The 12,471-nt window shown below is 34.8% G+C and overlaps 2 pseudogenes; both read right to left on the bottom strand.

The window, feature by feature from the left end:
* Positions 1 to 1,892: 1,892 nt before the first annotated feature.
* LOC150035966 (uncharacterized) lies at positions 1,893 to 4,204 on the bottom strand (annotated as a pseudogene).
* A 64-nt stretch (positions 4,205 to 4,268) lies between these two features.
* On the bottom strand, positions 4,269 to 10,838 carry LOC150035965 (uncharacterized; annotated as a pseudogene).
* Positions 10,839 to 12,471: the final 1,633 nt, after the last annotated feature.

Raw genomic sequence — 12,471 nt, 5'->3', positions numbered from 1 at the left:
GATACGCTGATTACCACACCCGTCTTGATTGCGCCGGATTGGACACTGCCATTCGAAATCATGTACGATACAAGCGGGTATGCAATGGGAGTCGTGTTAGCGCAAAAGAAGAAAACTATTTTGCACCCCATCGCATATGCGAGTAAAACTCTGAATCCTACTCAAATCAATTATGGCACTGAAAAAGAACTCTTGGCTGTGATTTTTGCGTTGGAAAAAATTCGGGCATATCTATTGGGAACCAAGGTATTCATTCACACTGATCACTCGACAATCAAATATTTGATGACAAAGAAAGATGCAAAGCCGAGGTTGATCAGACTGGAAAATCCCGAGGTTGATCGCAATGAATCTTTCCACTAACATGTTCCAGACTCATTAGTGACAACTTGTTGTATTGGGATATCAATTTTTTATGAAACATCTACAACTGGTATATATGACTTAGTTACTTTCTTTGCATTTATAAATTAATCTTGTAATTGATTTGCTATATTTTGCAAATGAATTATTTTTTGAACTTCAAGTTCACATAGATCTGTATGAGGATCTAAATAAGACAATAACGATGCATTCCATATAATTTATTTTTCCAATTTCTTGACTCCTCCCCTCTAATGTTTGAAAATTTGTCTCATTCAAATGACAATTAGCAAATCGTGCAGTAAATACATCACCCGTTAGGGATTCAAGATGTTTAATAATTGATGGGGAATCATATCCAACACATATTCCTAACCTCCTTTGAGGACCCATCTTAGTGCGTTGTGGTGGAGTAATTGGAACATATACTACACACCCAAAAATTCTCAGATGGGAAATATTTGACTCATGCCAATAAGCTAATTGTAATGGTGAGTACTTATGATAAGCTATTGGCCTAATGCGTACAAGTGATGCTGCATACAAAAGAGCATGTCCCCATACATATGAAGGAAGTTTAGCTCTCATAAGTAACAGTCTTGCAATTAATTGCAAACGTTCTATAAATTCTGCTAAACCATTTTGTGTGTGAACATTAGCTACAGGATGTTCAATCCTTATCCCAATTGGCATACAATAATTATCAAAAGTTTGGGATGTAAATTCACCAGCATTATCAAGAAAAATGGTTTTAATTGTATAATAAGGAAATTGTGCTCTTACACTAATACAAAAATTGGGTTACTTGACGTTTTTCCAATATCAAGTAAAAGGTATACTTGACACTTATAAAAGCGTCAACTATTCGAGTGTCAAGTATAGTGTGATAACTTGACACTGTAAAAACGTCAAGAGAAATAATTCTTGACACAATTTTCGTGTCAAGAAATATAATACATTTAACACTAATGACATGTCAAGTGTATTAATTCTTGACACTTATTATTGTGATTACTCTTGACATTTTTTATTTGTCAAGTATATTTTTATCTTGACACGAAATAAGGGTCAAGTAATCTAATTCTTGACACATTTGAAATATCATTTATGCTTTCTTTATCCAAATTAAACATTCAAATTTTTATTTCCATTTCTCATTTCCTGCATTACATTTGTTCCAATAAGACAATTCCATCAACTAAACAATTGCACATATATTTCAAGTCTACATATTAGCCTAATACATCCAACGTAACAATTTAGAATACTAAAATAAACAATTCCATTCTTCTATTACTCATGTCTACATGAACGGTTCCAAAATTTATGCCACCACTATTCTCAACCCAATCACATTTAAAAATTGTAACCTTAAAAGTATTATAATTTAGTTCCCAAATCTCTTGTATCACACCATAAAAGGACATGTCTCCAATTATAGGATTTTTATCTTTTGAGCTAGATACTTGCATTGTTATTGCAATTAAACTAACCCAACTATTTTGTACACTTTTATTTTTGTCATATGACTATGTGTGATAGTGGCATCCATTAATAACATAGCTATTGTATGTAGTCACAATTGGATGGGGACTATGAGCAATCCACCCCAAGTTATCTGATACCTCCACATCTCCTATTTCAAGTTCATTTCCAACCTGGAAACCAAAAGGTTACATAATTAAAATATAAGTGACAAAAGGTTATGTTAAATAGTATATTTAATGTTTTACCTTTTCTCGTAACCAAGATATGGAATTTTCATTATGTTCATCTTGAATCCGTTTCTGGTTTTTTGATCTACTTGATATCTATAATTCCAATGTCATCATATGTTTTCTTATGAAGAAAAAGAAGAATGTTCAAAATAATTATTTTCAAATTCATGTATTTAATGAAATAAATGGATCCAAGTCACAATAACTTACTCTATATATGGTTTGCACATCAATTGTATTCTCCAAGACATATCGATGAGCTTGATATAAAAGATCTCGTTCAGGTGTGTAAGGAACTCCACTTGATAATGGTTTACCAATTTCTGAATTACCTGAATTGTCTCTGAACTTTTGACACCCAAATCCAATAAGATCTACTCCACATAAAAAATCTGAACAAAATTCAATAGCTTCTTTTAATATATAACTTTCAGCAATACAACCTTATGGACGATGCCTATTCCTCACAAAGTCTTTAATCACTTTCATGAACCTTTCAAAGGGATACATCCATCGCAAACATATAGGCCCACAAAGTTTGACTTCTCTAACAATGTGTACTGTGAGATCACCATTATTGTGAAAAATGAGGGAGGAAAATACTTCTCTAATAAACATAATGTAATCACAATGTCTTCCTGCGGCTTCTCTAATTGTATAACATCTAGGACTTTGTTACATAAAGAATTGAAAAAAATACACAACCGAGTTATCGCATATCGAACATGTTTTGGTAGCATAGATCTGATGGCAATGGGGAGCAATTGTTGTAAGAGCACATGACAATCATGAGATTTTAGACCATTGAGTTTCAAATCTTCCACTGACACAAGATTTCTAACATTGGAGGAGTAACCCTCAGGAACCTTCATTTCTGATATCGTCTTCAAAACACAACGTTTTTCTTCTCTAGTAAGCGTATAACAAGGAGGTGGAAGGAAGATCTTTTTATCCCCATTAATATTTGTAAGCTCTAGTCGAATTTTTAAATCAACTAAATCACGTCTAGCATTCAATCTGTCTTTTGTTTTTCCTGGAATATCAAGAAGGGTACCTATGATTTTCATGCAAACATTTTTCTCAATATGCATCACATCTAAGCAATGTCTAACATGGAGATGTTTCCAATAAGGGAGTTGGAAAAAAGCAGACATCCTATTCTAACAACATTTGGTACTTCCTTTTGTGATATTTAGTTTTTTCTCTTTTTTTTCCTCTTTGAAAATCAAGATCTTTAGTTTTTTCAAATACAACCTCCCCAGAAAAAGGTTCTAGAATACTTCCAAGTTCTCTCTGACCATCAAATGATTTCTTTTGACGTCGAAAAAGGATGATTTTGTGCTAGAAATTTTCAATGGCCAATGTATGCCATTTTTCCCATGCTATCTCCACAAATCGGACATGCCTTATAACCTTTGACACTACATCCACTAAGGTTTCCATATGCTAGAAAATCATTGATCGTCCACAATAGAACTGTTCTTAAGTTGAATAGTTCCTCTTGATAAGCATCATAACATTGCACACCACTTTCCCACAGAAATTTTAAATCATCAATCAATGGCTCTAAGTATATCCCAATGTCATCCCCTAGTTGATTTGGACCTGAAATCAATAATGATAACATCATAAACTTTCTTTTCATACACAACCATGGAGGAAGATTATAAATGACCATAACAACTGGCCAACAACTATACTTAGAGCTCATATCACTATGTGGATTTATTCCATCTACTGACAATGCTAAACAAAGATTCCAAGGTTCAGAACTAGTTCGGTCACATGGTGTCAACTAACTTTCAAGCTGGGGAGTGTGTAGGGTGACGTCATTTGTCATCCATTTGTCTCTCATTAGCATACCAAGTTATATTTTTAGCACATTCAACATTTCTAAACATCTGTTGAAAACATGGCATAGGAGGAAAATACCACGTTATTTTGGCAGGGATTTTCTTTTTCTTTTTTGTGTCTTTACCATATTTCCACCTTGACTCACCACATTCAGGACACACAATTGCATTGGCATATTCCTTTCGATACAAGCAACAATCATTAGGGTATGTATGAATCTTTTCATATTCTATTCCTAATGCACCTAATGTTTTCTTTGCTTCATACATTGATGTAGGGAGGTCATTAGTAGAAGGTAAGATATCCTTTAATGCTTTTAGTAGTTCTGAGAAACTAATGCCACTCCATCCGTCTAACTTTCAAGTTATACAACTTCACTAATGTAGACAACTTGGTGAACTTTTTGCATCCTTCATACAATGGCTTCTCAGCATCATTAAGCAACTTTTCGAATCCATTGGGATCTTTTGAATGTTGCTCATGAGCAATTTCAACCATTTCTTTTATATTTCCAACATCATTCTCTTCATACCTACATTTAGAGGATTTTCCATGCAAGGATGAACTAAAAAGTTCCTCACCATGCCAAAACCAAATCTTATAACTCTCATCAATCCCATTAAAATATAAAGGATCTCTAATTTCATTGCCATTATGACTTTGCCAATTTCCACATTCCAAACAAGGACAACGTATAGTAGTATTATTTGTATTGAAAAATCCAAATTTGATGAAGTTTTCCATACCCAATTCAAATTCTTTAGATAATCTACTCTTTGTCATCCATGATTTATCCATACTTACAATAAGCTAATATTGGAACTACAAAAAATATTCCAATAATTCAAATTAGATAACTCAGACAACTTATAAAATTTGTACAGAATTGATATTTATAGAGAACTTAAGAATCTTTATTCGCGGAAGGTGGTTGAAGACATAAAAATCAAGCAGATCAGCAAAATTAACATCTAAAACATAAACAATCCACCAAAATTTGGTCCAAATAATCAAACATTATATTCCAACAAAATCACAAAAACCCATTAAACCAAGAAGATCGGCCAAATATCACCAACTAATCACAAATTGCATCCATAAGTGCATCCTCAAACTAAGAAAAACAAAGAAACATCATCCGTAAGTGCATCCCAAAACTGTATCATTTAATCTAATCACAAGCTGCATCCTCAAACTAAAAAATAAACAAAAAAACGAAATGTACATATAATAAATATATACATATTTCAATTAAAAAAATATATACACATAACAAAAATGTTTGCATGAAATACTTACTCACAGCAAACGATCCCAACGACACCACGAACTGATGACCCACCGGACGACACCAACGACAGCGGACGACCACGAACGGCAACACTGATGAGACTAGAGAAATGCATGCGAAGGCGACTAGAAGAAATGCGAGTAGACCTCAGCGACAGCAGACGACCCACCGGACGACACCACTGGCAACGGACGACCACGAATGGCAACATTAACGGACCAGAGAAATGCGGGCGGAGGCGACTAGGAGAAATGCAGATGGCCAAGGGTTTGGGGAAGGAGAGAAATGGAGAAAATGAAGTTATAAATCTAGGGCTTTTCATTAAAGTAAGAAAAAAAATATTATTAGGTAATTTAAATATTATTAGGTAATTTTTTTTTTTATATTTACTAAGGTTCACGTGAAAATATTAATAGACAAACAGAGACTAGACGATCACTTACAAGTCTAAACGATCGTTTACAAAATACTAGACGATCGCTGATGACGAAAAATTGGAAGTCAATTTTACTCGACAACCAACTTCCCTTGGATGCGGTATGCGATGCATGTTGCAAAGATATGTGTTGATAGTCATGCATCAATGGTCATGCGTTGGAGTGAATAATGCGTTAACGAATGTATGCGATGACCATGCGTCCTGCCACAAGTTTTCTTGCGTTCACGCCAAGTATAACATGAACGCAAGTTTCTCGGGTAATCCGAGGTTGAACACAAGGACTTGTAACTATATGTTTGCGGTGATATGCATGTGGCGGTTTGAATAAAAGAATGGAGGGGATGTTGTTAAGTTAATCCTACTCCTACTTCTATCTATTGGACAACGCAATGAGAATATGCATGAAAGGTAGAGATGTGATAAACCTTGACATGAAATAAATGTATGGGAAAGTAGATAAAATGTGGAGATGTTTTTATTGCAAAACTTAAGAGTGATCGAAGGGCAACCCTAGTCAACGCAAACTAATACGATCATGCAACACTCATACAATAGTAAACCACCTCTCGGTGCGAATGCTACAGCTTCTAATGCTAGAACGCATGCGATGTATGTGCAGAGGTGTCTATAGGGCCTACACATAAGCCTCTAATTCTTGTCTATGCGATGATACACAAACAAGATGACCACATATCATCATTCCTATTCCTAGGGTGCATGCGATGCAGTGTTGACAAATAGAGCTTATCTCTAAGTCCCTATCTCTTGGTTATGCCAATATAATCTCGCTCTCTCGAGTCTAGATTCTAACCTAGCTATCTCGAGTCACTAGGTTCTTTCTTTAGACTCTCTCTCGAGTAGCTCTAAAGGGGTGTTGAGTACAACATAAAACAAGACAAACGCATGAACTTGGTTGACGCAAGATTGTTACTATCCCTAGTGAACAACGCATATCTTGCTTAATGCGTCCAACCACTTACCCTCCCGGGTAGTTGGTTGTTGCTGACTTCACTCATAGACAAGAAATGCGTTAGCCTATAGACAGGCATTGCAGCAACTTCACACTAAGAAAATAAAGTTTTCTCACACACTCTCGCAATGCATACCTCTCGGTGATTTGCTACATGCTTCATATTCCTAATCCACATGACTAAGTATGCAATACCCAAGCAATCCCACTAAGTGTTGCAATGAAAGTAAAGATGCTAAGCAAGAAGATGGAGATGGAGTTGAAGGAAACAGAGAAGTGCATTGAAAACAGATTGTATTAATTCCTTAATTCAAAATGTCATACAATACAATATAGAAAAAGAAAGGAAAGGAAATGATCGGCTGGAAGCAAAGATTTACTCCCAGCGGATGTGCGTCGAGGCTGCCAGTGGTACCATGGATGGGCAGAAGAGCTTGCTCTCTCGAGATCTAACTTTGGTCGAAGGCTCCGGTCGTCACTTGGAATGGATGAAGGAGGTGAAGAACTCTTAGGCGTCTTCTCACGCATTTTGTCTGGATCGCAGGGAAAATCCCCAGTTGAGGGATAATCTCCGGATCACAAAGATACTCCCCGAATGATTTGGAATTTTGTTCATCGGCTTCTATTTATAGAGTTTGGACCGCCAACAGCATTAATTGGACTGCTCTGAGTCTGACGTTCGGCGCGTTCATCCTTTCTAAACCTCTGCCACTAACGGTGTGGTAGGTGAAATGTCAACATCAGCTTTGGATTTTCTCAAGGTAGATGTGTTGATGCGTTCATTCCACCTACCTTGTGTTGATCCCATTATAATGCGCTGTCGGGTAGCCACAATCATTCAATGACCGCATTCGCTTAACACTGCAACTCAACATGATGACCGCAATCGCTTGACGAGTGCAACTCCCATGCGAGGGACGCATACGACTGATTACTGCAATATCCATGCGTTGATCGATGCGTTTGCCTTGCGATTGAGTGTTTCTTCGCATGCGGTCATCTATGCGATGGTTCGGTTTCTGCGTTTGCGTTCATTTCCTGCATTGGCTACAAAAATGGACATTGAACGCATAATTAATGAAAAGTAATGGGTTAACTAAGATTCGACATGCTGATCAACGCAAACTCTTTTTCTCATGAATTCCTAACATGATCGACGCATATTCTACCTAACAACCTTCATAATTCTAAGTAAAAGGACTAAGATGACATGAATTTCTGCATGTCATCAATCGCTTAAATTATCTACATGATTGTTGAGCTCCACTACACGATTCCTGAGTAACAAAATGCTATACGATCGCCTACCAAATGTTACACAATCGATGAGCTCGGCTACACGATCGCTGAGCTCGGCTAAACGATCGCTTAGCTCTGCTTCACGAATGATAAAATGCTATACAATTGCCTACCCAATGTTATATGATCGCCTACCAAATGCTACACGATCGCTGAGCTCGACTAAACGATTGTTTAGCTCTACTACACGATCACTTAGCTCTGCTACATGATTGCTGAGTAATAAAATTCTATACGATCGTCTAGCCAATGCTATACGATTGCCTACCAAATGCTACACGATCACTGAGCTCAGCTACATGATCGCTTAGCTTTGCTACACAATCGCTGAGTAACAAAATTCTATATGATCGCCTACCCAGTGTTATACGATTGCCTACCAAATGCTATACGATCACTGAGCTCGGCTACACGATCACTGAGTAACACTAGACGATCGCCCACGAAGACCCCACGATCGCTTACCCGGAACTACCAAATGCAATATGATCACTACCAAATTGGAGGCCTATCAAATATCCGAAATATTTCGTCAATCTTCACTTTTTTAACCCTTTTACATGACACGAAAAAATGTCAAGTAAGAGCTTCTTATACTTGACACGTGAAATGTGTCAAGTAAGACCTTATATGACTTGACACAAATATCATATCAAGTAAAGGTTCGCGTGAAAATATCTAAAATATTCCGTCAATCTCCGCTTTTTTAACCCTTTTACTTAACACGAAAAAAAGTTAAGTAAGAACTTATACTTGACACGTGAAACGTGTCAAGTAAGACCTTATATTACTTGACATGAAAATCGTATCAAATAAAGGTTCGCGTGAAATATCCAAAATATTCCATCAATCTCCGCTTTTTTAACCCTTTTACTTGACATTTTTTTGTCCAAAATCATATTACTTGATGTTTTTTCCACATAAACGTCAAGTAATTAAAAACTACAAGTGTCAAGTAACGTAGATTTTGTAGTAGTGTTAACTTACTTATTTGAACAAGTAATTTTACAAATACAAGATTTCAACTTGATAATAGACACACGTATGACCATCTACTGGATGCATCTATTAATACCATAAAATATCTAAATGATCTACTTGGTGGGTTAATGGATTCACATAGACCATCTACTGGATGCATCTATTAATACCATAAAATATCTAAATGGTCCACTTGGTGGGTTAATGGGTTCACATATATCACCATGAATTCGTTCTAAAAATGCAGGCGATTCAATCCCCACTTAGCTGGTGATGGTCTAATTATCAATTTTCTTTGAGAGCAAGTATCATATGATAATTCATTAGATGAAGAATCTTCTGGTTCTTCAATTGGTGTCTATTTGAATTCTCAATAACTCTCATCATCATTATAGATCCTATATAACCTAATCGGTCATGCCAAATTGTAAATATGTCTTGATTCATAAACTTCAAGTTCATTGTTGCATATGTTTCAATTACTCGTATATAAGTATAAGACAATCCAGAAGATAAAGCATTCAACTCTTCCAATAGTTTTTCATTTGAAACAGTGGATATGATACTTAGACATTCCACATTATTCTTACTATTAGTCTCAATATGATAACCATTGCAACATATATCCTTAAAACTTAGAAGATTTCTCTTTGATTGACTAGAGAACAATGCATTGTCAATTGTAAATTTTGTTCCTCTAGGCAAAATAATATTTGCTTTTCCAAAACCTTCGATCAAGTTTGCAGAACCTGATATTGTATTTACTTTTGCTTTCAGCAATGTGAATTTGGAAAAGTATTTTTTTTTATTTGCAAGTATTGTATGTGTAGTTGCACTGTCTGCCAGATAAGAATCTTCTTTGCTCATTTTTTAAACACCCAACATATGCAAATGATCCATGCTTCTTCATTAAAAGAGAATAATTACAATAAGAAAAACAACACTTAAAATATACAAAAGTTACTAAAAAAACACAAAGATAGATAAAAGAAAACAATAACATTAAGTCTAGATTTCTCAAAATCAAAAGAAACATTTGATGTTCCATCAACTGCGCCAATCTTCTCTTCAGAAGATTAAAAGAAGTCCACCACATCCAAATTTATCATATGGGATGGGTCAAATATATCATTATCCTGGTAAGAAAAATTTCTTCCACATTTTTCCCTTTTTCCTTCAGGGAAGCTTGATAGAGGTCAACTAAGTGTTTTAACATACAACAAGTATGTGACCAATGGCCAGTCATTCTGCATCGGAAGCCTTTATTTTCAACACTTTTTGAATTCTTACCATGTGGAGCTTTTCCTTTGTGATCATCATTGTGTGTGGTTCTTTTTAAATTTGAATGATTAAAACAATCACCACGAAAATAATAATTATTTCTTCCTCTGCCATGGTCACGACCTCGACCGCGACCACAATCTTGACCACGATTATTATTAAAATTCACAACATTCACTTTAGGGAATGGTGTCGTTCTGATTGGTCAAGATTCATGATTTTTCATCAATAACTTGTTATTTTGTTTGGCCACGAGAAGATATGAAACTAATTCAAAATACTATTTAAAACCTTTCTCTAGATATTGCTGATACAAGAGCATATTAAGACATGAAATGTAGAAAATGTCTTCTTTAACATATCAGTATCAGTAATTTTTTCTCCGCATAACAATAATTTTGAACTGATTTTAAATAATGCTGAATTGTAGTCACTTACTAATTTAAAATTTTATAGCCTCAAATGCATCCACTCATAACAAGCTTTAAGAAGAATAACTGTCTTTTTATGATCATACCTTTTTTTCAATTTTCTTCGCAAGATAAGGGGATCTTTTATTGTAACATAATCTATTTTTAATCCCTCCTGAAGATGATGTCGAAGGAAAATCATAGATTTTGTCTTGTCCTGACTAGATGTCATATTTCATTCTTTAATTGTTTCTCCCAGGTTCATAATTCTAGGTGAATTTTGGCATCGAACACCCATGACAAATAATTAGTACCATTAATGTCAAGGGCTGCAAATTCTAATTTTCTAAGATTTGTCATATAAACACTATAAAAAAATATTGTATTTATATTAGAAGTTTAATAGATATTGAATATGCAAAATAAAATAAAATTTATTAATTATTACGAAAAGGAATAGACCAACATACCTTTAGGACCTACCTTTAGTGGAAAAAATGACAGGAGCTCGTGCTGATAACGTGTTGTGAAATTGAGGAGCACAACCGGAACACAAATATGGAGAAAATATAATATAATCATCATAATAATAAATATAATGTAATATAAAATAAAAAACTAAAATAAAAAAATAACTAAAATTATCAAATTGGATAATAGAAAATTTAGTGGAATTTGAAGTGCATTTCTTACTGATGAGTGGGTGATTTTAAAATCCACCAAATGTTACTATTTATAGGAAAAATGACAAGTAGGATGTGGTCTTACATCAACACCAAATATGAATAACTACAAGACACATCGACAATATGAAGGGTGACACATGACTTGTGGGATACTAAGGAATGTGCATCTATTTATTATTACAATATTCATAATAAACATTAATTATACAAAAATTTATTTTTATTGATAATAGTTGGTTATGTATTATTATGATTATTTTATAGTCAAATAATTATCTATTTATATTTATTTTAGAATTAAGTTCAACAATAATGTAGTTTTTAAAAGTAATGACACAAATAGGGTACATAGGAAGAAAATTACAAAAATAAGGTAGAAGAGAGAAATATTGACAAAAATAGGGTAGCTAAATAATGTACCCAGTACATGATTAGTGTGTGACATCCATGTCAGCGTATGACTTGGTCAATGAAGACAAAACTTGTGCACACATATTTTTATTTTTTTATTATTTTTCGATTTAGATTGTTCTTTTTAACATCAGAAAAAAATCAACCCAAATTACGACAATAAATTAAAAAAAAAATCCAAATTTTAAACTTAAAACTAAAACAATTCAAGAATAAAATTCAAATCCCATCTAACGATAAAAAAATACTAAATCTTAGACAAAACAAACCTCATACACTAGATCTTCCAAATTTTCAACAAAACTAATTCAAAACTCTAGATTTTCATCCATACATTAAACAAACTACTAGATCTATGGTTATTCAAGGCAAAGATTGGAAAGTCTGCAACTCGTTGAGTAGAGTTGTAATGTTGAAGTCAATCTTGTTCAGAACAGTGTTGCTTACAAAGTGAAGGAAGCTTTCTGGTAACGACTCCTTCATGTGTAAGTTGCTAGCCTCATTGATGCTCGACCCATTCATCTCCGTCACGTTGAAGTGGACCATCATTTTGCAAACACTTTTCCTAACAGATATTCCTTCCTTCATGTGTGAGTTGAAGATGTACTTCAGAGCGTCGTGCCTGAGCTGCACGGATGGTTGTCCGAACATTCCCCTTAGGGACTCCATGATCTCGCGTGTAGTGATCATGGGCTCATGCTTCTTGGCCAAAACATCGTTAAGCCTGGCCAAGATATACGCTCAGACCTTTTCATTCGCCCGTGTCCA

This window comes from Benincasa hispida, chromosome 5, assembly GCF_027475165.1.
Source record: "Benincasa hispida cultivar pf3 chromosome 5, pf3_genome.v1.1, whole genome shotgun sequence".
Lineage (NCBI taxonomy): Eukaryota > Viridiplantae > Streptophyta > Magnoliopsida > Cucurbitales > Cucurbitaceae > Benincasa > Benincasa hispida.
The sequence above is the reverse complement of the archived record's forward strand: the minus strand, read 5'-3'. Positions and strand labels throughout refer to the sequence as shown.